At 38.3% G+C, this 27,598-nt stretch overlaps 2 long non-coding RNA genes across 2 annotated transcripts in view; one reads left to right on the top strand and one right to left on the bottom strand.

Moving 5' to 3' along the window:
- The window catches only part of LOC309393577, a 63,047-nt gene extending 36,995 nt beyond the window's left edge, over positions 1-26,052 (bottom strand). Inside the window, exons 1-4 of the long non-coding RNA XR_014175613.1 lie at positions 25,805-26,052; positions 22,493-22,690; positions 21,872-22,026; positions 19,266-20,218 (exon numbers count right to left, since the gene is read on the bottom strand). This is a non-coding gene — a long non-coding RNA (uncharacterized lncRNA). The remainder of the gene's footprint in view (positions 1-19,265; positions 20,219-21,871; positions 22,027-22,492; positions 22,691-25,804) is intronic.
- LOC309393584 lies at positions 19,874-21,406 on the top strand. The gene is made up of 2 exons (XR_014175615.1): positions 19,874-19,979; positions 20,013-21,406. It is a non-coding gene; the product is annotated as an uncharacterized lncRNA (long non-coding RNA).
- Positions 26,053-27,598: the final 1,546 nt, after the last annotated feature.

Raw genomic sequence — 27,598 nt, forward strand, 5'->3', positions numbered from 1 at the left:
TCATGTCTCCACTGAGCTCTTCTTCCAAGGAAACTGGCTTGTAAACCTCTTCTAGTATTTCCTGCCACCGGGGAAGTGAGACGTGCAAAGCAATATCCAGAGTTTAATCTATTTCAGCGGCTCAAGCATATTGCAAGCAACATAAAGAGGCTCTAGAGAATCCCATGCTCAAACCACCCAATATCTCCTTTCGCTGCAAGACAAGTGGCTGTATTAGCAAAAGCATTAACTACATACGTTCAGGATCCAGGGCTCTTTGTCAAATGAGGGCTGCTGGGCCCTTGAGTTTCTGACTCCCCCCCCCCCCCAAATGTTGTGCTGAGACTAAAAAGCCTACCACTCATACAGGGAGTCTGTGTATTTAATGCATCTTCCCTTTCCCCTTTCAATCACTGGACCACAACTCACGATTCCCCTGCCAGCATGGCTCTGCTCTACCTTCAAGTGATTCTTTACCAATTTTCAGTAATGAAATTCTCACAGTAGGGGAATGGATTGTAAACATGTCAGGATTTGCAGAAGTAGAAAAACTGATTTATCTGGTCAGAGAAAAGACAACACAAACTTTTCTGAAAGACTAGGAACCTTCTATGGACTATTTACTGAAAGGTGAAACAAATGAAAGAGTGATTTCTGGATTGAAAGACTAAGGAAGATGCAGATTCAACGAAGAACTGAAGGGATCTGTATAATGTTGAAGAGGGAGAAGAGCAAATAAGATTGTAAAATCTGTCAAAAAAAGATCAAAATACTTTTATATAATAGGTTTTTTCCCCTTTTTTCTTGTACTTTCTTCTTTTCTCTCATTCCTTCTTTCCTTCTTTCTTTTGATTAATCTTTTAATGGACTTCTCTGTAAAAAAGTATTAATGGATTTTTTAAAGATATGTTTTTCTTACATAGCTATGAAAGGAAAACAAAACTACAAGGAAAAAAAGCCCTCCTTAGTCCCACTCTTTCTCTCAGCATTTTGCACCTATTTTCTGTCAGTCCCTCTCTTTCTTAGCTTTGGCGTGTGCTACCACTTCCAAATGACTCTTACTCTGGCCAGCAGCAAAGAAAAATGTGTCTGAGAAACCTGAACAGCTGCTTAAGGACAAAATGAGCTCCCATTCATCTCGCATTGCTCTGGGAATTGAACTAAAGGGGATGAGGCTTCGACTGAGCAGTCTCTATCCAAGCTTGGGTATTGTATTTTTGATCAGGTTAAATCAGTGGTGGGATTCAATTTTTTTTACTACCGGTTCTGTGGGCGTGGCTTGGTGGGCATGGCATGGCTTGGTGGCCGTGGCAGGGGAAGGTTACTACAAAATCCCCATTCCCTCCCAATCAGCTGAGACTTGGGAGACAGAGACTAGATGGGGGCGGGGCCAGTCAGAGATGGTATTTACCAGTTCTCCGAACTACTCAAATTTTCCGCTACCGGTTCTCCAGAACTGGTCAGAACCTGCTGAATACCACCTCTGGGTTAAAAGTCCTTACAGTCACCTTAAAAAGGACAACCTCTTCACCAAGTGCTAGCTTCTGCTCCAGAGCAATCTTAGTTCTGGGTCTGGCATATCATCACAAAAATGTAGCAAGTGGGAATACTTTGAACTGAAAACACTCAAGTGGGCAGTTGAAAGCAGCTTTCCATTCATCTCCCTCTTTGATTCTGACTCTGTAGTAGGCCTCTCTTAGGTCCAATTTCGTGAAGATCTTCCCTTTACCCAATTAGCCCAACATATCCTTCATCAGAGGGAGGGGGTATACATTTTCCATGCACACACTGTTAAGATTTTTGTAGTTAACACAGAGATGAAAGGAGCCATCTTTCTTTTCTCTAAACAACACAGGGGCGGCCACATGTGGCCTAGCAGGTTCAATAAACCCCTTTTTCAAATTTTTGTCAATAAACTTCCATAATGCCTCCATTTCGCGTGGGGTCATTGAGTAAATCTGGGGGTTTAGAAGTTTTACTCCTGGGAGGATCTCAATGCTGCAATCTGTTGCACGGTGAGGGGGTAATTTATCAGAGGATTTTTCAATGAAAACGTCCTTTAGGTCCCAATATTCTTTGGGATTTTCTCCTCCCCCTCATTTTTTTCCTGCACCGTGGCTGCTAGGTTAGGTTCAGCGTTGGTAATATTGGAAACCCTCCCTTCTCCCTCAGGGGGTTTAGCGGATCGGATGCGCAACCACCCTTTCTTCCAGTTGATGTGTGGGTTCCATTTACATAACCAGGGTAAGCCCAGTATGAGAGGCTGGTCCATCCCCAGTGCCACAATGAAACTTAATGTTTCCTGGTGATCTCCTATCCACATGTCTATAGGTTCAGTCACAAAATGGGCAGGAGCCCCATCTAGCTGGCAAAAAGCAATGGGGACTTTCAAAGTTCTCAGTTTCAAGCCCATTTTTTCCACCACTTCTGGGCTAACAATGCAACGTGTGCATCCCAAGTCTAAAAGGGCCAGCATTTTTGCTTGGGTGCCAGTAGAGGGCACTTTAAGTTCTACTGGGATGGTCATGGGGCCCGATTGGGAACTTACCAGACGGTCGTCATCAGATTCGGTTTCACTTTCCCCCAATGAGGAGAATGGTTCTTCTTCTCTTGGGATGGGAGGGAATTGCACAACAGGTTCCACCCCTTTCATGGCGGTGTCCCTTCACTTCCCAGGTTGCTTGTCTGACTTCCTCTCCCCCTCCAGCAGGGGGCTTTGGGCCAATCTTGGAGTGGCAATTTGCTGCCAGGTGCCCCTCCTTTCTGCAACGGAAGCAGGTGGTAGACCGGGGCTTGCTTGTAGACCAACTTTTTCCTCCTTTCGGAGTTCCTTTGTGGGGGTTGAGAGGGGTAGCTTTCTCTTTCTCACTGTCTTCGCAGTACTTGTCTCTGGCTAGATCGATCTTCACGTCTGCTGCCAATTCGTACCAGCGTTGCAAGTTACGCCACCCCCCACTGTTTACACAGTTTTGGTATATATCTTTGTTTAAGCCATCCATAAAACTGTCCATTAAAGCTTCTTCGACCCCTCCTGCATATAAATGGATAATTAATGAAACTCTTGTATGTAATCAGCCACTGGGTTCTTCCCCTGGGTAAGGGTTTTCATTCTGGTTCTGGCCTTCCGCTCCATGAGCGGGTCATCAAAATGTTTCCTCAGGGCGGCCATAAACCTATTATAGTTTCTCAGCAGTGGGGAGTCATTGTTATGCAGGTCAACTATCCATGCCGCTGCCTTGTTCTCCACCGCCATGGTAACAACTCTTACCTTGGCTTCTTCTGTGAGGAGATCCTCTCCGAACTGTTGCATGAAATTCCAGACTTGGACCAGGAAAAATCCTAGTTCCTTTGGGTCACCTCCAAATTTCACACCAAGCGGAGGAACCTTTGCCATCTGGCGTCTGCAGGGGGGGTCTCTCCTCTTGGAAGGGCTCTCACGGCTGCTGCTGCTGCTGCTGGGATTTCCCCATCCTGATGAGCTCCACTGTCTGCCCCCAGGGCCCTCCTTGGGCGGAACAGGGCTTCTGCAGTTCTCTCCTCTAGGTCTGGGAGATCAGCTTCTCTTTCGGGACCCCTCTTGCATAAATGTCACCTCTCCCAAGCCTCTTGAAAGAGTTTCATAGCCTGGGACACCATAAGGTTCTCCTCATCGGCATCCTGCCAAGCAGCTGCCAGCTGCCGATGTCGCCTTATGTAACTCCAGCTGGAATTTCCTCAGGGTCATACTTCTGTCCCACTCCCAACAACCACCGGGGGTGGACAGATTGTTCCTCCAAATTCAGATCAGCCATCCGCTCCATCTTCAAGGGACACAAGGATGCAGCCGCCTCCATGTCGTCCTCCTGGTCGCTGCCTGGGTAAGACATTCCTTTGAAGGTTTTGGTTTTATTTACACTCCCCTCGGAAGGTGTTAGCTCTGGGATGAGTGCGAAAGTGTGATCTTGTTTAATGTCAAGCCGGCCTCCCTCAGCAACCAAGAAAGAAACCACTTAACTCCATTTTGCAGAATTAAGAGTACTTTTACTGGTTATGAAAAGATAGCAGCTAAGCAAAGCAAGATCTGAGGCAAAAGCGTGTGAAATCAGACATATCAATATGTGACCAAACCCCCTCCCCCTGGTAACCCTCATCCCAGTGTCCAATCTGCAAATCCCTTAGGTGTCATGGGAGTTCCATCTTCAAGGAGCATCATCAGGTTGGTATGCAGGACGGTTGGCCTTGACCGACACCAAGCACTAGTGTCCAGCATGCGCAGTAGACGGTGAGACCAAAACTCCCTTTTTGCAATCTCTCCTGTACTTAAACTTCCCCTCCCAAATACCAGCCCCCCCTTCCCGTTTCAAAGGCAGCCGAAAGCAAATAGCGAAACAGAGGCTGACAAACAGGTTCTTAAACCAAAAAGATTCCAGCAGTGTTTCAGCCTACTGATTACCTTGAGATGAGGTGGTTTCAAGATTATTTCTCATAAAGATTTTAAACTGGCCAAATTTTACAATAAATTATTTCACTGGTTGTTTGTCTTGATATGATAACTTAGAGGTTAGAAACACACTTGCAACTATTCAGGGGTCTGAATATCATAACTTCATCAGCACTGATGATATCACCTAGTTTGGGTAATGGAATATCTGCAAGAAAACAATCGAGCTCAGAGAGCATCAAGGACCCTTCTCTTCAATCCTAAACTAAAAATATTCTCCTTTATAGACATCTTATTGTTCTTTAAGATTTTTCCTATTTATTTTTAGAAGAGATAATGAATTTCATTTTCCATTAAAGCAGTCAGCTAGCCTACAATTATCAGGACTCTGATCTCTTACCAATGCAATTTTTCCTAGGACACTAGCCCAAATGCCAGTGACGTCCACACAATACATTTATAAAGACTCTTCCTTCCATAACATGCATTTAAAATAGGAATGGACTGTACTTTTATATCTTGAGAATGGCACCAGGTTTTTTTTCTTAATTTACCAATGATGGTTGTGAGGTCCCCTCCCTCCCTCCCTCCCTTCCTTCCTTCTTTCTCTCCCTCCTTCCTTACTTCACTGTTAGGTTTACTTTTCAAAAGACTGTTTGCAGTTAACCTCTGAATTTTGGCAATGCCGTTTTAGTGAATTCTGATAGCCACAAAAAATGATCCGGGGCTTTAAAGAAATTGACCTTGGAGGGCATAGTTTAGTCTCCATTTAAAGAATTAGGACAGTGCAGTGATTAGACCAATTGCCAAAAACTGCTTTGGAATGTGCAGAAGTGTGAACGCAGCACCTGTCTGCAACACATTCAAGCAGCTGCACTTCTTCTCAGAAAAAACACTGATGCTTCAAGGTGTTATAGACAGGTGCTACTTTCTGTTCCAATATGTTTTGAAGCACTTTCTGTAATCAGAATCCGAAAACCTGTGCAGTCCCAGAAAGAACATGGTCAACAACAATTTCATATATGACCACATTTATGTTTACATGTTCCTGGGTCTGTGTACACCCACACCTACATCTATATTTGCATGTACACATGCAGCTGACTAATCAAAGTCACTCCAAATAAGATCCTGCAACACTTCTGAAGATATTCAAGATGCTCCCTGTCACACTCCCAGTTTCCTACTAGTGGTTGCTTCATGATGTCTTTTCTCCCTAAAGTCATGTTTCTCTCCCTTTTGTCCATCCGGTCTATGTCATTGAAAAGGGTCAAGATACGAAGGAGCAAGATGAAATAAGGACCTTTTGGGGCATCCCAGGCTCTTGCCAATTTCTTTTTACGGAACAGCTCTCTCAGTGCCGGCTGCACACTAAGCAAGGAAGTGTTGGCAGATTGTTCCTTCTTGGCACCAGCTAAGCATGTGGCAGCTGGATGGCTTCTAGCTTGTATATTTTGCAGCTGGTAGTTGTGGCATTTGGCAAAAGCCAGCGGTCCAGATGGACACTAAATTTCCTATAATGTTCATAACATGTCAAAAGTGAATAATCCTATGTCAAAATGGCTTAGGAACACATTTGTCTATCTTGTTTACAGATACTTGACTTTGACAGCTTAGGAGCAGACAAACCACCTTCAATTGCCTACCCCAAACTTTGGCTCTTTAGCATTTCTCCCTACCTGAGGTGAGCTTTGCACTTTCCAGGCACAACTAGAAGTTGTCCAAGTAGCATTGCTATGGTTTGGTATGCACTTTTAAATGTACAGAACGAGCAGTGCTGAACATCCTACTCAGAATGTTCAGCCAATTATGTCTAGTGTTAGAATATTTCAATCCTTTTGACCTCCAGCCCCCTGGCTTTCAATCGTGTCTCCCGTTGTCTTCCCTGTAATAGCTCTCTGCTGAAGAACCCAACAGCAGTCATATCGTTGATATTCGTTTTATCTGATCCATCTACACTTTTAAGCACAGTAGCTCTATATGCAGAACATTCTGTGTTTGCATCTACCTTGGCAAATACTAATTGAAAAAGATAAAGCTTCATTTGGATAATCAACCAACAGGAACAGTAAAAGTCATCGACTAATCAGATTTACTAACCAGTGCAAGGTATATTTCCATTGCACAGTTCTGATATTGACAATGTGTCATTATTCGATACAAATAGTCAGGTATATTTTCTGTTGACCTACAAATTTAACTTTGTAAGTTACATTTAATAAATAATAATAATAATAAACTTTAATTTATAAACCGCACCCTTTCCTAAACAGGACTTGGGCAGTGTACAGTCATATTAAAACAGTATGAATACAAAATATAGATATACTTAAATATATAAATAGGGAAACGGAGGAGGTAGGATATGCACTGTACAATATTTAAATTAAAATACAAATAAACATTAAAATTACCCTTAAAAACTACCCAATAAGATGTTTGCCAGGAGGTTAAAATGGGACTATAAATCAGTTAAGCCAGCTAATTGGAACAGGTGGGTCTTAAGCTTCTGTCGGAAGGAGCGGAGGTCGGTAGTAGTTCTAATATCGGGGGGAAGGTCATTCCAGAGGGTTGGGCCCATCACAGAGAAGGCTCTGCTCCTGGGCGCCGCCCGTTGACACTGCTTAGTGTAAATTTGTTACAAAAGCTACAAATCACCAATAATATCTTCCATTGACTTCCATGCTTCATTTTATTTTAATTCTAAGAACTGAGAAGTAGCCAGACTTCACACTCTCTAACAACATAAATATATTTGATGACATAGGGCTTCATTCAGCATTTCAGCCTGATACATCTAACCTGCCTTGCCACTGATTTCAATTATACCCTCACACACTGTTTTATCAAGTGTGAGGACAGTGGTTAGGTGCCCAGACAATTGGTTCTTTTGGATCCAGAGACAGTAAACATTTCAGCAAATGAAGTGATTTTAAGCTTTATTATTAAAGCAAGTAGACATCTAAAAGCATAGCATGAAAAATATATAGCAAGCAAGACAATACCCAAATCACTTATAACTGTCAGGAACTCCTTAATAACAATAGCATATGCCAAGGGTGGCCAGTTTCTACAGTACCCAGGGCTAGGTTCTGTGCAGAAGCTTCTAAGAAATAACAACTCCAAGGTTTTTATCAAAACTTGGTACTATGACTTATGGCCCTGCTGTGTTATAAAATTGCAAGACCTGACCTTGACTGGGTGGCCCATGACTCTGGGATAAGAACTGAAAGAGATTTTCACAGATTTGCAACTATGTGAAGATTCTCTCCCCTTTTCTTGAGAGTCTAATCTCTTGCGAGACAAGAGCAGGAGATTAGACTGTTGATACCAATGAAGAATCATTGTTCCAGGCTGCCTCTTAAATCAGGCTGTGGCCAGTTGTCTTTCATCAAGAATTTACTCTCTCACTTGGCATGGCAAGAAGCCTCATAGAATACCTTTGCTCTGCTTTCTGCTCTAATCGCTGGGTGCAGGGGCTTGAAGTCCTTACATCATCATGTGCAGAGTATATGTGTAGGGTCCATCAAGAGTGATAGAGGTGGTCACATGATCACCTTCATGCCATCATCAACTTCATACTGTCATTGATGGCAGCCATCTTATGTGCTTTATACCAAGATAAACCTTGATTAACTCCTTCCCCTCCTCTCCAATACAGCCATCAGGCATTCTGTTGATTTCTATTCTATTTCCAACATGACTTGGAAAGGTACCTAGAGTTTGGCTATTGGAAAGATCATAATTCTGTGCGTGAAACATCTTTGGCAGGAACATTTCATGACCGTGATTTTGAACACAATGCTGCATAATTAATATTGCATTGTTTTGAACCAAAGTTTCTGGTGAATTAGTCTATGTTATATTGCTTTCTCATTAGATAGATAATTGGTGCCAGATTTCTAGATCAGCATGTACAACTAAATATATATTTGAACAGCATTAATCACTAATCTTTTTGCACATGTTTCACATTTTGTGAAAAGATCAAACGAAAACATTTACAACTGATTCTCTTCCAGAAAAAGATTCTTCTATGCTATCAGCTCCAGAATCCCATCGTGGCTAATCCGCTCCCAGAAAAAGCCTGGGAAAACAGATTGGACCTACCAAGACACATGTTACAGATAAGTTTGTTCATAACGTAAGCCCTTGAAATGGCTTGAAAAGCTAGTTTAAAGTTCTTTGCAAAAGCATTGCTATGGTATTCCTAGTTGCTTCTCAGATCAGATACCATACACGCTTACATCATTAGGCAGTGTAAATCTTTGCTTGTATTTATTATTATCAAAATATAAAGTATACTAGTTTGTGGATTAAGGTCACTTCCACTTCAGATGAATGGCACAAAAAGTTATTTTCACATCTAGCTGAAGTTGAAGTAAATTTCTCACTGGTTTTGAAGTACACCTGTTACTCTATACTAGGAGATTGTGGATTATTATTATTATTATTATTATTATTATTATTATTATTATTATTATTATTATTATTATTATTATTATTATTATTATTATTATTATTATTATTATTATTATTATACGATTGTATCACAGCGGCCAGTTGTTTCGCCGGATTTGGCATTGATTACTAGTCGGGCCCCACCCAGGGGCCTAGGACATCGTAACGTATTTTCATAATATACGTGCAGATCCAAGCAGTGTAGCTTTTTGCATTTGACTGATGGTGATTTTGTCAAGTTTTAAATGTTTTAAATGTAATTCTAGTGCTTTTGGAATAGCACCCAGTGTGCCGATTACCACTGGAATTACCACTGCTGGTTTGTGCCATAATCGTTGAATTTCAATTTTTAAGTCCTGGTATTTCGCGATTTTTTCATGTTCCTTCTCGTTGACCCTGCTATCACCTGGTATTGCAATGTCTATGATTGTAACCTTATTTTTCTCAACCAGTGTGATGTCTGGTGTGTTATGCGCCAGTATTTTGTCCGTTTGTATATGAAAATCCCATAGGATCTTGACCATCTGATTTTCAGTGACTTTTTCAGGCTTATGTTCCCACCAGTTTGTTGTTGTTTTAATATTATAATTTTTGCACAAATTCCAGTGGATCATTTGTGCTACTGAATTGTGCCGCAATTTATAATCAGTCTGCGTGATTTTTTTACAGCAGCTGAGTATGTGGTCAACAGTTTCATCAACTTCTTTGCAGAGTCTGCATTTGGCATCATCAGAGGATTTTTCAATTTTGGCCTTAATGGGCATTTGTTCGGATAGCTTGTTCTTGCGCAGCCAGGATTAGTAACTCTGTTTCTTTCTTTAATGTACCTGTTGTTAACCATAACCAAGTTTTTTCACTGTCCACTTTATCTTTTATTTTTTCCAGAAATTGACCATGCAATGCTTTGTTCTGCCAACTTTCCATTCTTGATTTTATCACATCTTTTCTGTATTCTTGTTTCGTCTGTTGGGCCTTCAGTAGATTTTTGTTCTTTACTTCGATTAATAGATGTTCTTGACTTTCTTTTAAATAATCAGCCAGTGCATGTTTTTCTTCTTCAACTATTTGCTTCACTTGTAATAATCTTCTGCCACCTGATTTTCGGGGCAGGTATAGTCTAGCAGTGTCACCGTGTGGATGTAAACTGTAGTGCATTGTCATTAGTTTCCATTGTCATTATTATTATTATTATTATTATTATTATTATTATTATTATTATTATTATTATTATTATTATTATTATTGCACTTTCTAGCCTTTTTAAAAATTTGGCTAAATAATTCAAGAAATCCTGATATCTAAGAGAGGGAAAATCATTCCTGTTGATAGGACAACCCAATCATAAAGTTTGAGGAAACAGAAGAAAATGGGGGCTGTGTCTACTTGCAAAATGATTTGGAATAAGTGCTTCAGACCAGTCTGGAGAAAAGAAAATTAAGGGAAGACATGACAAGCACATTCAAGTATTTTAAAGAAAAGGTAGTTAAAAACCTTTTTCATGGCCACAGAAATAAGGAGTTGGAAATAAGGGGCATAAACTGCAAGAACACTAGATATTGATTAAGGAAAAAAATCCTCATGGTACTCTATGGAGGGTTTTCTACTTCTGGAGTATTTTAAGAAGAGTTTGGGCTGCCATCTGTCCTGGACCTAACTGGTTTCCTTGCACTTTGCAGAGTTGTAGGTTATTATTGTTGTTGTTATTAAATTTATTTGCCACCTATCTCAGAATTCAAAGCCACTCTAGATGTTCCCTTGGTTCCTTCCAGATCCACAATTCTGTAATTCTACCTTGCACAAACACGGAACCTCTCTGCTCTTCATTAAAGCAGCCATACCATTTTTCTGGACTCAGGAAGAGATTCAAAGAGAGAGAGCGCTGCTTCATGACCAAAACTACGAATGCAAGGTCCATTTACTGAACTATTCTGAAAGCAGGCACAGAAGAGGAGTGCAAGATGCAGGTCCAAAGTGACAAAGGTGCTTTGGATTCAAATCCTGCACACTCTAGTATACAGCTCAATTGGAAATATTTTCAGTGATAAAAAGCATCAAAGCAAATCTGACTGCCTATCTAACTTTCTTCCACTCACATGGTGAGAAGAATGATAGGAAATGGTAGAAAATTATACTCAAGGCATTGAGAGAGCTTGTAGCTGATACTTTAATATTAATGAATTGTTTCCTGTTATTAGAAAGACGTTACTCTAAAAAAAAATCAGTCGTTTTTTTCAGGGATTCTATTTCATGAATGTCTTCTCTTAAAATGATTTCCATTCCCCTAAAATGGGCCTCTGAGTCAGTTTGTTCCTGACCTTAGCATTGGAAACCTTGTTGTGGTTCTGTTGAAGTCAAGCAGATTGCCACCAAGGCCAAGATTGTGGGTTTTTCTTCCTAGGAAGACACATCTTTAATTCCACTCCTTTTAAACAAGTAGGCAATCATTCTACGCACCCTCACATTAAATTTAGTACATGCTGATATCTGAGTAGACCAATATACGATTATGCTGATACAGTCAAAAGCATTCTGCTATTAAATAATATTAATGACTGATTGATTATGTGCCATTAAGTCTCTGTTGACTCTTAGCGACCACATTGATAAATTTTCTCCATCTAATCAAATTTAGAGGCCACCAGACTTATACTTCAAAAAGCAAATAACAATAAAGGAAAAGGTGCAAGAGCTTGGACTCGCCCTTTGGACTCTGAAACTTGTTTTAGTAAGTAATAGGGCCCCTCCCCTTTCTCTTTATAAGTCTAAGTGCTATTGCTCTTGCTCTAAGCAAGGAATTGTTATGATCCCCAGCACCTACAAAAAGTGCTCTCATCTTGAAATATTTCAGAGTGCAAGTTATCATAGCTTTTCACATATGAGCTCCCTGGCTGTTTATTTGTTGATTAAATTTGTATCCTGCCTTTTTTGGGGGGTAGGAGATCAAGAAGACATACATAAGGCTCCCTGCTGTTTTCCCCCATAAAAGCACCCCTTGCATTAGGTTAGGGAGAGAGAGAATCCAAAATCTCTCTCTCTCTCTCTCACACACACACACACACACACACACACACAAGCCTCCATGGCTGAGGATAGACTATAACTGGGTTCTCCCCACTCCTACACCTTAACCAGTACTCTATACTCGGCTCTACAAATTAAGCTCTCCAAGCTGTTGACAATGTGCTGTAATGTCTAAGTGTATATTGTAGAATGAAAAGTATTGTGACTAGCCTGTTTCCTTTGTGCTACTGTAAGCAAATCTTATCTCCTATATAAGAATCTATACGAAAATTTCCAAGGGCACAGCCCTATTCTCTTACTCTCATAAAATGCTATATGTACTGATAAAATAATAGTAATAACAATAAAATAATATTGCCTATGAGTTGATAGCTCTGGTTATATTTCTACCACTTGACTTATAGCTCAGAATACTACAAATGATTAAGGAATATGCTAAAATGCAGCCTACTCTTAAAAATACAGTCATAATCATCAATTCATAGGCAATAGTAATAATTTGGTATACTGCAAGAATAACCATCTGGACTTAGATATACTTTGATAACTTTGACCAGCAAACCAGAAAGTGTTGTTAATAAATTATATCTTCCAAGAAAAACTGGTGGAAGAGGACTTTTAAAGTTAAAATAAGCTGTAGAGGAACAATTGTTTACAATAAGACAAAGACTTTTTATTGAAAGTAATTTCAGAAAGAAGAGTCATTTGCAAAAATGGAATCTAAAACATGACTATAAAAAGCATCCAGTTGAAAGAAAATTGGAAAATTAAAGCACTCCATGGGCATTTTTGAAAGATACTGAAAGGGAATGAAACAACTTCACAATTGTTCTGTCAGTGGCTTAAGAAGGATACATTAAAAATATAAAGATAGGATGGAGATCACCTACATGTGTTCTGGACAGCTACTCTTCATGAGGAGATTGAAGGGCAACAATTTTTCACAGGTCTGAAAGCCAGGAGATGACAAGATTAGCTGTCTTGTTCACAACCATGGCAGAGACTTTTAAAGGACACTTAAGTTACAAACCTCACTTTCTAATCAGTTTTGGAAATTGCCTATTAACTATCTTAAAGCTGTTCGAGGCCTTTGGAATAGCAAGTTTGAAAAGCCTTCATCGGGTGAATCTATCTTCAACTCTGAACAAAAAAAATTATTAGAAGCTTAAGAACTTAAAGAATTATAAATAAACAGCAAAAAGCTACAAAATGACACAAAACGTTATAACATTGGAAATATCAAATACTATTTCTGAAAAATGGAGAGATAAATTGTCACTGCGTTAATTGGTTTGCTAGCTGTGCTGAGATTTATTGCGCAGGTCACAGTTCTTATCTGACAAATGATTTAGTGCGCCTGCTCATTTTCACATTCCTTAACTTTCTCTTCTGATCTTCTGTTCGCTTGCCAAGAAGGGGGGCAACATAGCTCTTGCCAAAATGTAAGATTTAGATAGCAAGTTTTGTATTTTTATTTTCTTTTATATTAAAATGTTTTTATTAGATCTTGCTTCGGGTTTATTTTTGCTTATTCGGAAGTATACTTCAGGAGAAAGCCACGATCCATGCTTCGTTAATTCAGGGCAGAACTTCCCCCCTAACATAAATAGTACCTAGAGCAGTGATGGCGAACCTTTTTTGGCGTGCGTGCCACAAGTGGGGGGAGCGCAGGGGGGTCGAGTGCAGGCGTGCCGCACCCATAATGCAAAGCGTGACCCCCCCATTTTTACATTTTTTTTGCCCTCCCCAGGCTCCAGGGGCTTTATAGGAGCCTGGGGAGGGCGAAAAGAGCCTCCCCCGACCCCAATTTTCTGCAATCCTTCATAGACTTTTTGTTGACACCAAGATTTCAACATTCATATTTTATGGATTTGCTTACAGATAAAGGGTGGGATATGGGATGAAGAGTTATATGTTAAATGTATAGAAAGTGAAGAGTTATTATACTTCTGATGAAGGTTGGAAGTCACTGTAAATATATTTTTTATTTTTCTGTATGTTCTTTCTTTTTCTTTTTCCTGAATTTGTTCTTCTTTCTTTCTAGTCTATTCTCTTTCTATAAATTTAGATATTTTTAGATTTTAGTAATGTAATAAAAATTCTTAATTAAAAATGTTAATACAGAAAGATTTTCAAAATACTGAGATTTTCAAATACAGATCACAGACATTTGTAAGAAATCAGCAGCTATGGAAGCAATTGCCAGTAGGATATATTTGCAATTGCATCAGGGCTTAAAAATATTTTAGATTTTGCCTAAAATTGGAACAACTTATAATAGTTCAACTACAAACAACAGCACTATTGAGCATCTCATATGTAACATGAGCTTCAGGATTTCCAAACTCTTGAGTAGGGCTTAAGTCATGAGGGGAAAAAAATGACCCAGCATCAGCTGTGACATACAATTAGTGGAATTAAAATGCAACAGTGTGGCCGCACTAATCTTAGATATCAAAAATGGTTTCCTTTCATTTGTACACATACTGACCTTATCTCTGACTTTCCTCATTTATACATTGGATGACTTACAGCACAAGTCTTTGACAACAAAAAAATGACCCCCAGTTCTGGCTTTCAACTACATACTAACGCACACATCATTTTCAGCCAATGACCCAGTCAATCAATTGATAATTTTCAATCACACTCTTAACGTAATTAATTGGCACACGTCCCACATATCCCAGTGCCAAAACCCGATCAATTGGGAATCCATCAGCCATAAGAGTTCAAACATATTTGTATTCCTTATTTATGTACCATCCTGCTTTGTTTGTTCTACTGATACAAATATCTTTCCATAAGAATGATTCAAAAGGTTACAGTACCTCACAACTGAAAAATACGTCACAAATGCAGCAGCCAGAGAATATTAGCTGTAACTGCCTAAACTGTAAGATGCAACAATAGATATTTAATATCTAAAGGAAGGTATCTCACCAATATTTATAAAAATGCTTTTCTAAATTGGATGTGAAATGTTTAATTTAATGCATCAAAAGCTCCATTTGGTTTTGCAGTTAAGCTAGGATTACCATGTGGCAGGCTTTTCCTGGATAGACTCTGTTTGCATCATAGTGACTTTCAATCAGGATTTGCAGAACATCCATAATGGTACGGTATACAATGTTACAAGGAAGAGAACAGTGATCCCCAGTTGTAGTATCTGGAAAAGGTACCTCTCTGATGCTGTCTGAAGAGGTCTATGGTCTGGATGGATTTAGGTGGTTTTATGCTATAGAAATAGATGTGTGTTTGATTTCATAGCAACTTTTTAAAGTGGCAGACACTTGTCATTTCAAAACAAAACATTGGTTTAAGTGGCACAGAATTTTGATTTTGAAATACTGCTGCATATCTAGTTAACTTATTAATTGGATGGGTTTTTTTGGTTTAAACGTAGATTACTCCTACACTGGTAAATATCGTTTTGGGGGCCTTTTCATTTTGATGGGTACAGCCATAAGGAGCTGTTGTTCCAAAATGATTTTTTCCAAAAGGCAACTGGACTTTGTTTTTTCCATGAAAACATTTCACTTCCCACCCAAGAAACTTCTTCAGTTCTTCAGTGAGCTGAAGAAGCTTCTTGGATGAGAAGCGAAATGTCTTCAAGAAAAAAAAAAAAGACCAGTTGCCTTTTGAAAAAAAATCACTTTTGGGACATCCATGACCTGGATGACTGAGAATCTCCACAGACAAAGGAGTGCTACTCATTTAATGAGGCTCTCAGGTTCTCTGTATGTACTTATACGAGTATAGTTTTATCTTTGAGACAAGCATTTGCCACTGTCCCAATTACCAATGTTTTGTTTTGTTGGGGGGGGTTGAGAGACTGAGTGTTGAGATAAGGAAGAATAATAAAAACAATGTAGTAAACTAGTGTTGCACACTGTAGAGTAGGAGATAGCCTTGAAGAAAAAATGCATGGCCAGTTATATAAAAACATCAGACAGTCCTTAAAGAGGGGACATGAAAGTAATTCTCCACCTTGTATAAAGAGTGGGTATAGAAGAGAGAAGAAAGAATCAATCTTGAGGCTTTCAAGATTGATGTCAGCCCTTCAAGACAGGCCAGGTCAGAAAACAGACTCCAGATGGACTATAACATCCTACTTTATTGTTGCAGGGCTTAATAACAAAATTTCAAAAGTCTGATAAATTTGGTTGGATTAATCTTGGTTTGGGTGGTTTAGCAAACTCAGGTAATTTGGTTCATTTATGGTTCCATTTGCTCTGTAAATTCAGAAATTCGTGGTGGATGAACAAATGATCAATGAATGAAGTGCACTATGTGATTTTAGTCAATAGCACATGTATTCATGATTAGTTCTTTCCCTTCCTCCCTGGCCTGATTTACTCTTTCATTCCTTCCTAAACTGGAAGGAGGAAATGAAGTAAAGATCAACTCAGCAGTAGGGACCATATTCAAAGACATTGCAAGGAAAGCATTACTTAGAGCAGGGATGTCAAACTCATGTCGTCACAGCAGCATCATGTGACATCGGGACTTCCCCTTCACTAAACCAGTGTGGGTGTGGCCAGCATGTGACGCATCCGGTCCACGGACCAGGGGTTTAACAGCCCTGGCTTAGGGTGCGAATAACAGAATGCTTCTCATGTTGTCCTAAAGAATTGCAAGATTCTTTTCCTAGAAGGAAGAAAAGGAAGGACACTGCCTCTTCTATGCTCAGCAGCACATTACTAGTTGCAATCAATCAATTGACTTCTCTGGAACATTTAATTTGCAGCTGGATACAGTACATGGTGGCTCAGTGGTTAAGATGCTGAGCTTGTCAATCAGAATGGTCGGTGGTTCAAATCCCTAGTGTTGCATAACGGAGTGAGGCCCCATTACTTGTCCCAGCTTCTGTCAACCTAGCAGCTTGAAAGCATGTAAAAATGCAAGTAGAAAAATAGGGACCACCTTTGCTGGGAAGGTAACAGTGTTCCGTGCACATTTGGCGTTTAGTCATGCCAGTCACATGACCACAGAGACATCTTCGGACAGCTCTGGTTCTTTGGCTTTGAAACAGAGATCAGCACCACCTCCTAGAGTTGGGAATGACCAACACATATGTGCGAGGGGAACCTTTACCTTTACCTTACAGTACACAACTGCTAGATATGCATCAATTTAAACAGGGCATCTTAAACAGAGTTAGGAGGTGAACTGCATTTTACACACCAGCTCTCCATTTGTTTCTGTTAGATAGAACTCTTGATTTTTTTTTCCCTTTCTTTCATGGGGGTGTTTTTAAACCATAAAAGTGTTCTAAAAAACCTTGAAGATCCTAAAAACTCAAATCCATTTCCAGAGGTGGGGAGCTGTTTGGAAGCTACTTCAATTAATATTAGTTATAAAATTATCAGTCGCAATTACTGCAGCCCTCAGTTATAGCAGAAAGTGTACAGTCTCTCCAGGATGCAAAAGATTACAAACTCTACATTAAGCAACCTTTTACCCATATTCTGCTATGCATCTTTAATTTTGATGTATCTCCAACAAACAGTATCATAATTTGCACATGATACCAAGCCTTTTACCTATGTGTTCTATAAGTCATGTTTAGAAGAGGCAAACTCATTGCTCTGTAGTCCTATGACTAGGCAGAAAATTATGAAATGCCAGATGGATATACACATGGATGGACATAAATCAGTGTCATTTGTTTGTCACATAAAAGCATGTCGTATTAAAGATGCAAAATTCACAGTGGTATTCAGTAAAATTTCCAAACAGGTTAGCACTGTGTGAGTTTGTATCTATATCTGTATATGTAAATGTATAAACAAGGAAATATTATGTACAACCAATCAGTGAGACCTCTCCAAAGCCAAAAGAAAGGTTTGCTTAGATGACCAGTGACATCCTATGAATTATTTAATCTCCTGATGCATATCCTTTTGTTTTTTTCTGCCATTATCTTTCAACCACTCATCAAGGAATAACTGGGCAAGAGAACCTTCATAATTCTTAAAGCTACTACAGCATAAATAGTAATTTAAAATGCAAAGGTGAAGGAGTTCAATTGGGCTTGAACCACAAAGAACAGCATCTGGTTACCCACATCTGAGGAATCCCAAAGAGGACAAAACTGGTTATGTTGCACCTCCAGTGGTCCATGTATTGGGGATTAGAGGAATAACATTCAGCACAACTAGAAAATATCAGGAAAACTGTGTTGCATGGTGGGAGACTCTGAGTGATCAACTCTTTCAACTTGCTTACACATGACTTCACTTCTTCATGGCAAGTACTAGAATATGCCCTTTAGGTGTAAAGTGGATGACAGTGAGGTAAGAAAAAACTCAACTGTCAGGTGACTATTTGGGTGAGCCAAACTATTAAAGAGGAAAGTTTCCTTCTGGTCTTTATAATTCACATTATTGTTCCAATATTATCTGCTGGCGTATAGTAATAATGCTGTTTTGATAAATTAGTTTAAATTGTAGTCCTGATGCTTGATGATGAGAAATCACAGGAAATCCAAGGCTAGATAGAGAAATCAAAAACCATCTTACAAGGCAAGTGGCAAACATCTGCAGAAATAATACAGATGTGTCTGTGGATTCAATACGACTTGAACTCACCTTCCAGACAACTTTATGTTCATATTTATTTTGTAATTTCCAAAGTCATGGAGGTAACACGGGTTACCTCCAGCTGGGTTCCTATTAATGTAGAAAACTGAATACAGCCAGCTCACTCAAAGTTACTGTAGGTCGAAAACATTTAATACTATTCTATGGCTGCAAGGCTTTATTCCCTCATCCTTGAAATTCTGACTCATTATCTTTATAGTTTATGACCCAGACCTTGGAGAGAAACAAAGAGAGTGAAGAGAAAATAATTGGAGCTCTTAAGGCCAGGTTACTAAGGTAGAAGCAAAGTAAAACAAATGTATTAATTAGCATCTGGCATTTATTCCATTTTTTGCAAATGCAAATGCAGAATGTGTGTGACATTGTTTCAATAAATTACTATGAACTGTATTGTTAAGCTGTGGTTAAAGAATTTTTGTGGCAGATTTGTGTCTAAAGCAAGAGAAATTTTTAAATGAATTTAAACAAGTATTTTTATTAAACAGAAATATGCAGACAGTTTTGTTTTATGCAGAATGCTTCCAATTTTGAAAAACTGTTTTCAGCAAAGGACAAAGGATCAGACCTGAAAATACTGCAGCAGTTTTTACACAGAGAGAGGGGGGGGAGAGAGAGATCAACCCACTAAACAATTTACAAATTAAGCCAAACAGAAAGACTATAATCCATAGATAATTAAATACAATCTCAGTGCAGAGAATTAAAAATCATATGTAGAACAGCAACAATCCAATAAGTATGATCATCATCCATGGCTGCATTTCATTGCTAAATCATACCTGAAGATTCTGCCAATCCCAAGTCAGATACAGTACAATACTTGCTGCTTTGAAAACTGTATAGGTTCAATATTCCACTTCTGTTGCTTCTTTGAACAAGACTTTCCTTCCCTGGTAGGTCAGCTTGACCCCAAAGAAATTGCCCAAATTCAGAGGCAGAAAGAAGCAAGCTCTCTGCTGTAACTGAAGGAAGAATCATAATATATTACAGTTGGAAGGAACTTTAGAGATCACCAAATTCAATCCCTTGTCCAGAGCAGGATTCCACTCCTACATTCTTGACCGATGGCCTAAAATTTAAACACCTACAGAAAAGGAGAGTCTACCATCTCCCAAGGGTGTCTGTTCTATTCTTGATTAATAATTCCTGTTTTTAAAAATGTTTTTTTTCTCTGCAATGCAAGCTAAACCTGCTTCTTTTAATTTAAATCAATTTCTTTCTCTTTTTTCTGAAACATGTCTGAATAACTTTGCCCCACTTACTATAGACCAGAAATTCAACAGCTACCATAGTTACCCAGTTCCTACCCACTCAAAACTTTTGTCTCTTAAGGGTGTGAAGGTGTCAGAGCAGCTGTTTAATAATGTCTCTGGTGCAGAGAGGTCTTCTTTAAGAAGGGTTGAGTCACTGACACGTTCACATCTGTCAATTTTATGCCTTAATGGATTCCTTCAACTCTTTTCAACTCATCCCAACATCATTGACTACAACCTGTTTTTTTAGAGCAAAGAAAGACAATGAATAAGAACATTCATCTCTTGACTTCAGTAGTTGATATTGATCCTACTGTGCTCAAAATCTTTACCCAATTTATTTCGGTTTTGACATCCATATCATTTTGACCATGAAATGCAGAACAATCTCGGTGCATTGCTTCTCTGGCCAGGGACCCAACCAACTGAAGGAATAACATCAGCCAGATCTTTCCAACAAAGCTCTCCTCGGCAATTCACTGGATATAGTACAGGAGACAAAAGAATATGCTTTTTGCTTCCTTTCTTGCACATGGTAGGCCTATATTGTGTTTTTACCTATGCTCAAATGTGCACATCATCTCTATAATCTGTTTCATTGTTCTATGCTCATCAGAAAACCAAAGAATCCTCTCAGCTTTGTATAAGTAGAACATATTCTCTGATGTTATCAAAACAACTGTCCTGGCAATAAATATTTAATTTTGGCTTTCTTTATTTTGTTATTATTCTCTCATTCAAAAATTATACAGGGATTGTCTTCCATTTGTTACCTTTCCAAAATTAAATCTGAAGTAGTTGCATAGGCTCTAAGAGACATCTGTGAAAATGTCCAGAAATCTACTGAGCTGGAAAGTCTACATTTGTTGCTGTAAATAGATATATGCTGAGAAAGGTGGAAGGAAGGAGAAAAAGAGAATGACAGTAGTATAGTGGATGGATTCAATTACAACAGTAATGGTTGCCCTTGTCAGAAGATCTGAAAGACCAGATTGGAGACTATTATCTTAGAGATAATCTATATATGTGATCACTAAGAATCAACATCAACTTGATGACCCTTACTCATGATCAGAGCAAGTATACAGTAGTAGCAGTTGGAAGATTGTAACTAGTAAGTGGCAGATAGGCAATTGGTTACCAAGGATAGCATGCAAATCCGTCACATAACAAATAATGATTAAAATCTGCATTATATTATTGAAAAGAAAGATCAATGAACTTATCAGATTCAATCTTGATCTAGAGCTACAATGCAAAATCTGCATACTCAGCTTTGTGACAAATAGTAGAGGTCTACCCATTACTATTTAGAAACAAGTTCCATCAAATGTAACAGGATTTACCCTTGTTGGTTTTTTTTAAGAATGCTGTGTTTTGTCAAAAAATATTCAGAATTTTAAGGCTATATAATTCAGTTTGTGTTAATTGTGTTTATGCTACTTTTATATAGATAAATAATTTCCTTTGTTAAACCTTTGCTTTGTGATGGTCTGCTGACTAGGCACAAATAAACAATCTGAGTCTACTCTCAAGTAAATAGGTATTGCAACCCAAGTGTCCTGAACATGTGACGCCAGCATGCAATGAAATGAAAATAACATAAAAGCTAAAAGGTCAGGATTCACACATTCCCAGAGCAGCTTTGCAGCATAAAATAGGCAAGCCTGGATTAAGCAAAGAAAAAAGAAAAAAAAAGAGTGAACACAGGGTCTTCATTGACCCCTCTTGGTATCTTATGCTTTGGGGTGAAAAGATACTGCTGCCTCCACTCCTTGGTCCCTCAGCCCCTGCCATCTTCCCCTCATCAGGCACATCATAGTAGGAACGACATTAATAGTTTATATTATGGTTAATAATACTCTACAAGAGTAGAGAATGTTCTCTTCTCCACAGGCCATGTTTCCTGGAGCTGCCACAAGCTGCAAATCAGCAAGCATGAAAGAGGGCGGGCTGACTTTAGGCCAGTAGCTTTCTCTCAGCCCAACCCACCTACCTCACTGGGTTGTTGTTTTGGGGAAAATACAAGAAGGAAGGTATATTTAGGTATATTCACTGCCTTGTTATTTATGACAAATAATAAGGGCAGGATTAAAATATCTAATAAATAAACAACATTTAAATGGCCTCACGTGATGGGTGAAAATTGGGATGGTCACAGTCCACTTTCTTTAAGAAGTTGCTCCATATTCTTCCAAATGAACATCAATCAGCAGGAGAATGGGCACCACATCCAAGCATGGATGGAATCTGACATATGCAGGTATATTCATAGAGGCAAAACATCCTTACAGAATAGCAATAATATATTATAGTTTTCTAACAAAAACAAAGGGAATAATAAGCTTCATCATATAAATCTGAGGGGGAATCACAGATCTTCATAAATAATTTCCACAATGTATTAAAAAGATATAAAACTCTCATTTTAGTTGAATTCACCTCATAAAAACATATACACCTCATGTATACATCTATTTAGTTTTCTTGATAACAGTACAAAATTGATATGCCACTGCCTTCTTTGAGAGTGTTCATTAATAGTAGTAGTCTCTCAATCAAGTACTCACCATTCCCAACCCCGTGTACTTTCAGATGAGGTTAGCTTCTGTTAAGGTGACAGCCTACAAGAATCCTCTCTTGATGTGTAACATTTGTTGTGTTAATTCCCCCAAGTAGGTTGGCAGTGGTCAATAACTACTACAAGTAGCTGGAATCAAACACACACTTATTGGATAGCCAACTTGTCTTACCACCATTTTGCTTTTGCCTCCTTAAAGACATAGGTGCAGTAATACTATGTAGTAGCCTCAGACTGCTCAGCCATAACTCTAAGTTCTTCATCTTTATGCCCACTGCAAATTTAGCAGAGCTAAAATAACGAAATTGTCGAATGACACCATCATATACACTTTTCCTTCAAATCCAAATCCAAAATTTCCATTTGTTGCCTATTTAAAGAAAAGAGAAATAGAAAACTCAAAAATGCCACACTGCATTATTGTACTGCTTAATTTCCTTCATAATTCTAATTTAATTTGTTAATGTTTATTCAAGTCAAACTATGAGGGAATGAAGGCTAGGAAGAAGAACAAAGAAATTAGGAATGAGAGAGCCCTTTGTTCAGACAGCCCTTCCACCCCCAATTCCTTCTTCTGGGTTACATTTGGGGAATGTTTCCCCTGCTGGCTCGTGATAGGTAGCCAGGCTGGAAGATTCAACCATTCACTTTGCTTATTTCATGCTGCAGCTGCACAATCAGGACACCACTATTTGGCTCTGAATAGAATAGAGGTTGGAGAAGGATTGCCAATGGAGACAGCAAATTTCACACCGGCAGAGCTTTCTGCTTATTCAAATACAAGTGTATAGCATTTAAACTCAGAATTGGGGAAGATCTTTACTTCCAGAAAAGCATACATAAGATTGCAGCCAGAATTTCTTAAAACTCCCCCTACAAAGGAATTAAAAATGTTTCAAAACACCAGTCTGGTTATCAACTATTGAAGCATTTTCTTATCCAATAATATATAAAAAGGAACAGTTAGATATGGTGAAATATTGAATGCAGTATAAATCTTGTATAAATCTATACAAGAACTGGAACAGGAAGGAATAAAGATAAACAGGTTTTCATATTTGCAAATAAAGTCTAGATAAAACGGAAGGTTTCCATGATAAAATGACTGAGTTAGATAACATTCTGACGGGTACTGATGAAAAGGTAATTAAAAAACTATATGGATACTTGTTAGAGGTCAAGCTAGAACAACAAGTTAAAGAACCTATGATAGCTTGGGGGGAAAACTTTAGACATGGGATTGAATTAGAGATGTGGCAGAAATTGTGGTCTCAAAATTATAAAATGACAATGTCAACAGCATATTAAGAAAATTTGTATAAGATGTTTTACAGATAGCACCTACCCCCAACGAGAATAGCAAGAATGTTCAAGAACAAATTGGAAAAGTATTGGAAATGTCAACAGACACCGGGTTCATATTACCATATGTAGTGGACTTGCATAGAAGCTAAAAGATACTGGATTAAAATCCACACTTGGTTGGAGAAAATGATACAAAAACACATACTTTAAATCAGAGATCTTTTTATTGGGAATCTTACCAGAAACATACAAAGAGAACTTAAATATTTGATTGTAAACGTGCTAATAGCAGCTAGAATTGTATTTGCTAAAAATTGGAGAAATGAGAAAATACCAATCCAGGAGGAAGTTATTTATAAAATAATGGAATGTGCTAAAATGAGTAAATTGACATTTGAAGTTAGAGAACAAGAAGATAAGCAATTTTATAGGATATGGGATTTATTTTACTTGTGGTTAGATAAAAAAATATGGAAATGAAAGCTACCATAGAATGTTGTAAGTATAAGAACATTGAATGATATAGAATATAATATAAAAATATTTTATTACTGGAGATATTTGAGATGATGTATTGAACTGCTATAGTGTAAATGATCCCAATACTTAATACATCTTGTGGAAAATGAAGAATAATGGTAATAGTCAAATATGAGGTATGATAATAGTAATGTATATAAATATATTTGATTTGATAATATGTGATTTTATATGAATTGTTAGTGATGACTATGGAAGGGATGCACAGAAACCTTATAACCAACCAACACACTGTTTGTAATGAAAAATGGCTTTATGTTTTTTGTTTCGTTTGTTTGTGTTTGTTTAAAAACAAAAACTTTTTATTAAAAAAATAAGGAAAAAAATGCCTCAAAACATTTCATATTTTTTATTTCCAGGCAGTCAAATGGAATAGATATCACTCTGATGGATATGTTATAGTTACAATCAAAAACTATATTAAGTGCTGCTGTTTGGGATCAATCGAGATCTTCCAGAGGGTGAAGAAGACTAAAAAAGGTTGAGAAGAGAACTAAAGGATCAGTTATACTGGACAATTCTTACTAACAGATGACATGATAGAAGCAGTTGCAGGGACTTTGAGGGAGAAGGACCATGTCATATTGAAATTCAATATAAGGCAGACACAAGCAATAGAACAAAATCAAACTAGTGTTTTAGACTTTAAGAGAGCTGACTTCAATAAACTTAGAGAGGTTTATGGATGAAAATCTTAAATGGGAAAACAACTCAAGAAGTTTGGGAGACTCTGAAAAATGAGATTATAAAAGCCCAATCCAGCATAATGCCACTGAAAAGGAAAAATAAGAGATCCAAGAAGTCTGCATGGTTGTATAAAGGACTGCCTAAAAGACAAAAAGGACATGTATAAAAAATGGAAAGTGGGACACATAGTTAAGGCAGAATACCAGCACATAGCACGAATCTGCAAAGATGAAGTCAGAAAAGCTAAGGCTCAGAATGAATTAAGATCTGCAACAAATGTCAAAAATAATTTTAAAATCTTTCTTTCAACATGTAAAAAACAAGAAAAGAGTCAAGGAAATTATTGATCCACTAATGAGAGAGGATGGCAAGGAAGTAATGGGCAGCAGGGAGAAAGTGGAATTGCTGGATTCATTCTTTGCATCTGTCTTCACATAAAAGGACAAAATAGCCCAACCTACCAAAAGCAGTAAAAGACAGACTAGGAATACAAATACAAATAGGCAAGATCCCAAACCAGGGATCCCAAGGAGGCATTCTACAGGCTCCATCGGCCGGGTATCCTGGCAGGTGGGGTCCAGAAAAAGAACCCTCTCTGCTGTTGCATCTGCCCTTGGGAACATCTTACATACGCCCCCCCTCCCCCATGAGATTGGCTCTATTCCTCCTAACCTTCCATAAGAGCTTAAAGACCTGGTTCTGCAGAGGCTCCAACAGAGGATTTTCACATTGGGATTGATTAATAGATTAACAATGGATGCCACCTCTCCCCTTCTCATCATATTGCCTAACTCTCCATCGTTTTAGGTAGGTTGATTTTTATAGTATTGTATTTATATCATTAGATTTTATACAGTTTTATCTTTTAATATTGTGTTACTGTGTGGTAAGATGGGAGGCTAATAAATTTTACAAAAAAACAAACAAATAAATAAATAAAATAAAATAATACCTTGGGTTCAAATCACCAGAACCAGATGGATTACATCCCATAATTCTGAAGGAGCTAACAGTTCACATCCCAGAATTCTGAAGGAGCTAGCAGATGTGATCTCAGAACCACCGAACAATATATTTTAAAGATCTTGGAGCACAGGGAAACCACCAGAGGACTGGAAAACAGCTGACATGGTTCCCATCTTCAAAAAAGGGGCAAAAATGGATCCAGGAAATTACAGACCAATTAGCCAGACATCAATATCTGGGGCGATCCTGAAAAAGATAATCAAGCAACAAATTTGCAATCACACAAAAGCAAGTAAATCTATTACTAGAAGGCAACTTGGTTTTGTCTGACTAAATTAGTGGACTAGTGAAATGCTGTGGACATAGTATACTACTTGGACTTCAGTAAGGCATTTGACAAAGTAGACTACAATCTACTTCTTGGCAAGATAGAAAAATGTGGGATAGACAGCACCACCACCAGATGGATTTGTAACTGGCTGACAAACCATACTCAACAAGTAGTCCTTTGTGGTACTACATCTACATGGAGGGAAGTAAGCAGTGGGGTACCCCAAGATTCTGACTTAGTCCCAGTATCCTTCAAACATCTTCATAAACGATTTAGATGAGGGAACAGGAGGAGAACACGTTAAAATTGCAGACCACACAAAGATAGGGAGAATAGGCAACACTTTAGAAAGATTTTGACAGATTTGAACACCGGCCCCTATTCACAAAAATGCAACTGAGTGGCAAGAAAAATAAGGTTTTACACTTAGACAAGAAAAACTAAATGCACAGATAAAGAATAGGCGGTGCCTGTCTCAGCAGCAGTAATTGTGAAAGGGATCTTGGTGTCCTAGTGAATAATCACTTAAGTATGAGTCAGCAGTATGCTACAGCTGCCAAGAAATGCAGAAATATAATCTGTTTCCCTGAAAATAAGACCTCTCTGGATAATAAGCCCAATTGGGCTTTTGAACGCATGTGCTAAAAAAAGTCCTCCCGAAAATAAGCCCTCTCCCAAAATATTGCAACATTGCATCAGCCATGAGTTGATCACACTTGCTGCCTCCTGCATCTCAAAAATAATACCTCCCCAAAAATAAGGCACTTATTTCAGGGGTCAAAAGAAAATAAGACCCTGTCTTATTTCCAGGTAAACACAGTAGTTCACAGGGAAAGAAAGATGTTAGGCAAATCTCTTGGTGAGTTTTCTAAAACTTTTGAAAATATAACTTTCACAATTCATTATAGAAAACCACAAGGATAAGTTAAACAACATAAAGCAAGTATATTTTAAGATATATAGTTAAAGGTTTTGTAAATATCTTTCTGCTTGAGCAGGGAGTTGGATTAGAAGACCTCCAAGGTCCCATCCAAATCTGTTACTTTGTTATTTCTGTTAAATATACGAAATAAACTTTACAGGAGTGCAGATGGTCCTGAGATTTTCTAGCTAATTCAGGTTTCTGCACTACTTGAGTTTGAATAAATTCTTTGTTCATGGATGTTACACATTTGTGGGTGAGCTTTGACAAGCCTTTGATTAGATGTTTGAAGGACATGATCTGAGGCCATCTGGTTGAAAGTTAGCAGGCTTGAATCTAATCAGGAATAGAAACTGAGTGAGAAACCCCACATGTATACCATCGTGAGTTCCATGGTGGAAGGATAGCCAGATATAAATGCACTCAATAAAATAATTAATATAATACATAACTTAAAACAAAAGCTATTGTCAAGTTTTACAAAAAGGATTTTTAATGCATCTAATTCTAATGAAAACCACAAAATA

Source organism: Natrix helvetica (genome assembly GCF_964273705.1).
Source record: "Natrix helvetica genome assembly, chromosome: 1".
NCBI lineage: Eukaryota > Metazoa > Chordata > Lepidosauria > Squamata > Natricidae > Natrix > Natrix helvetica.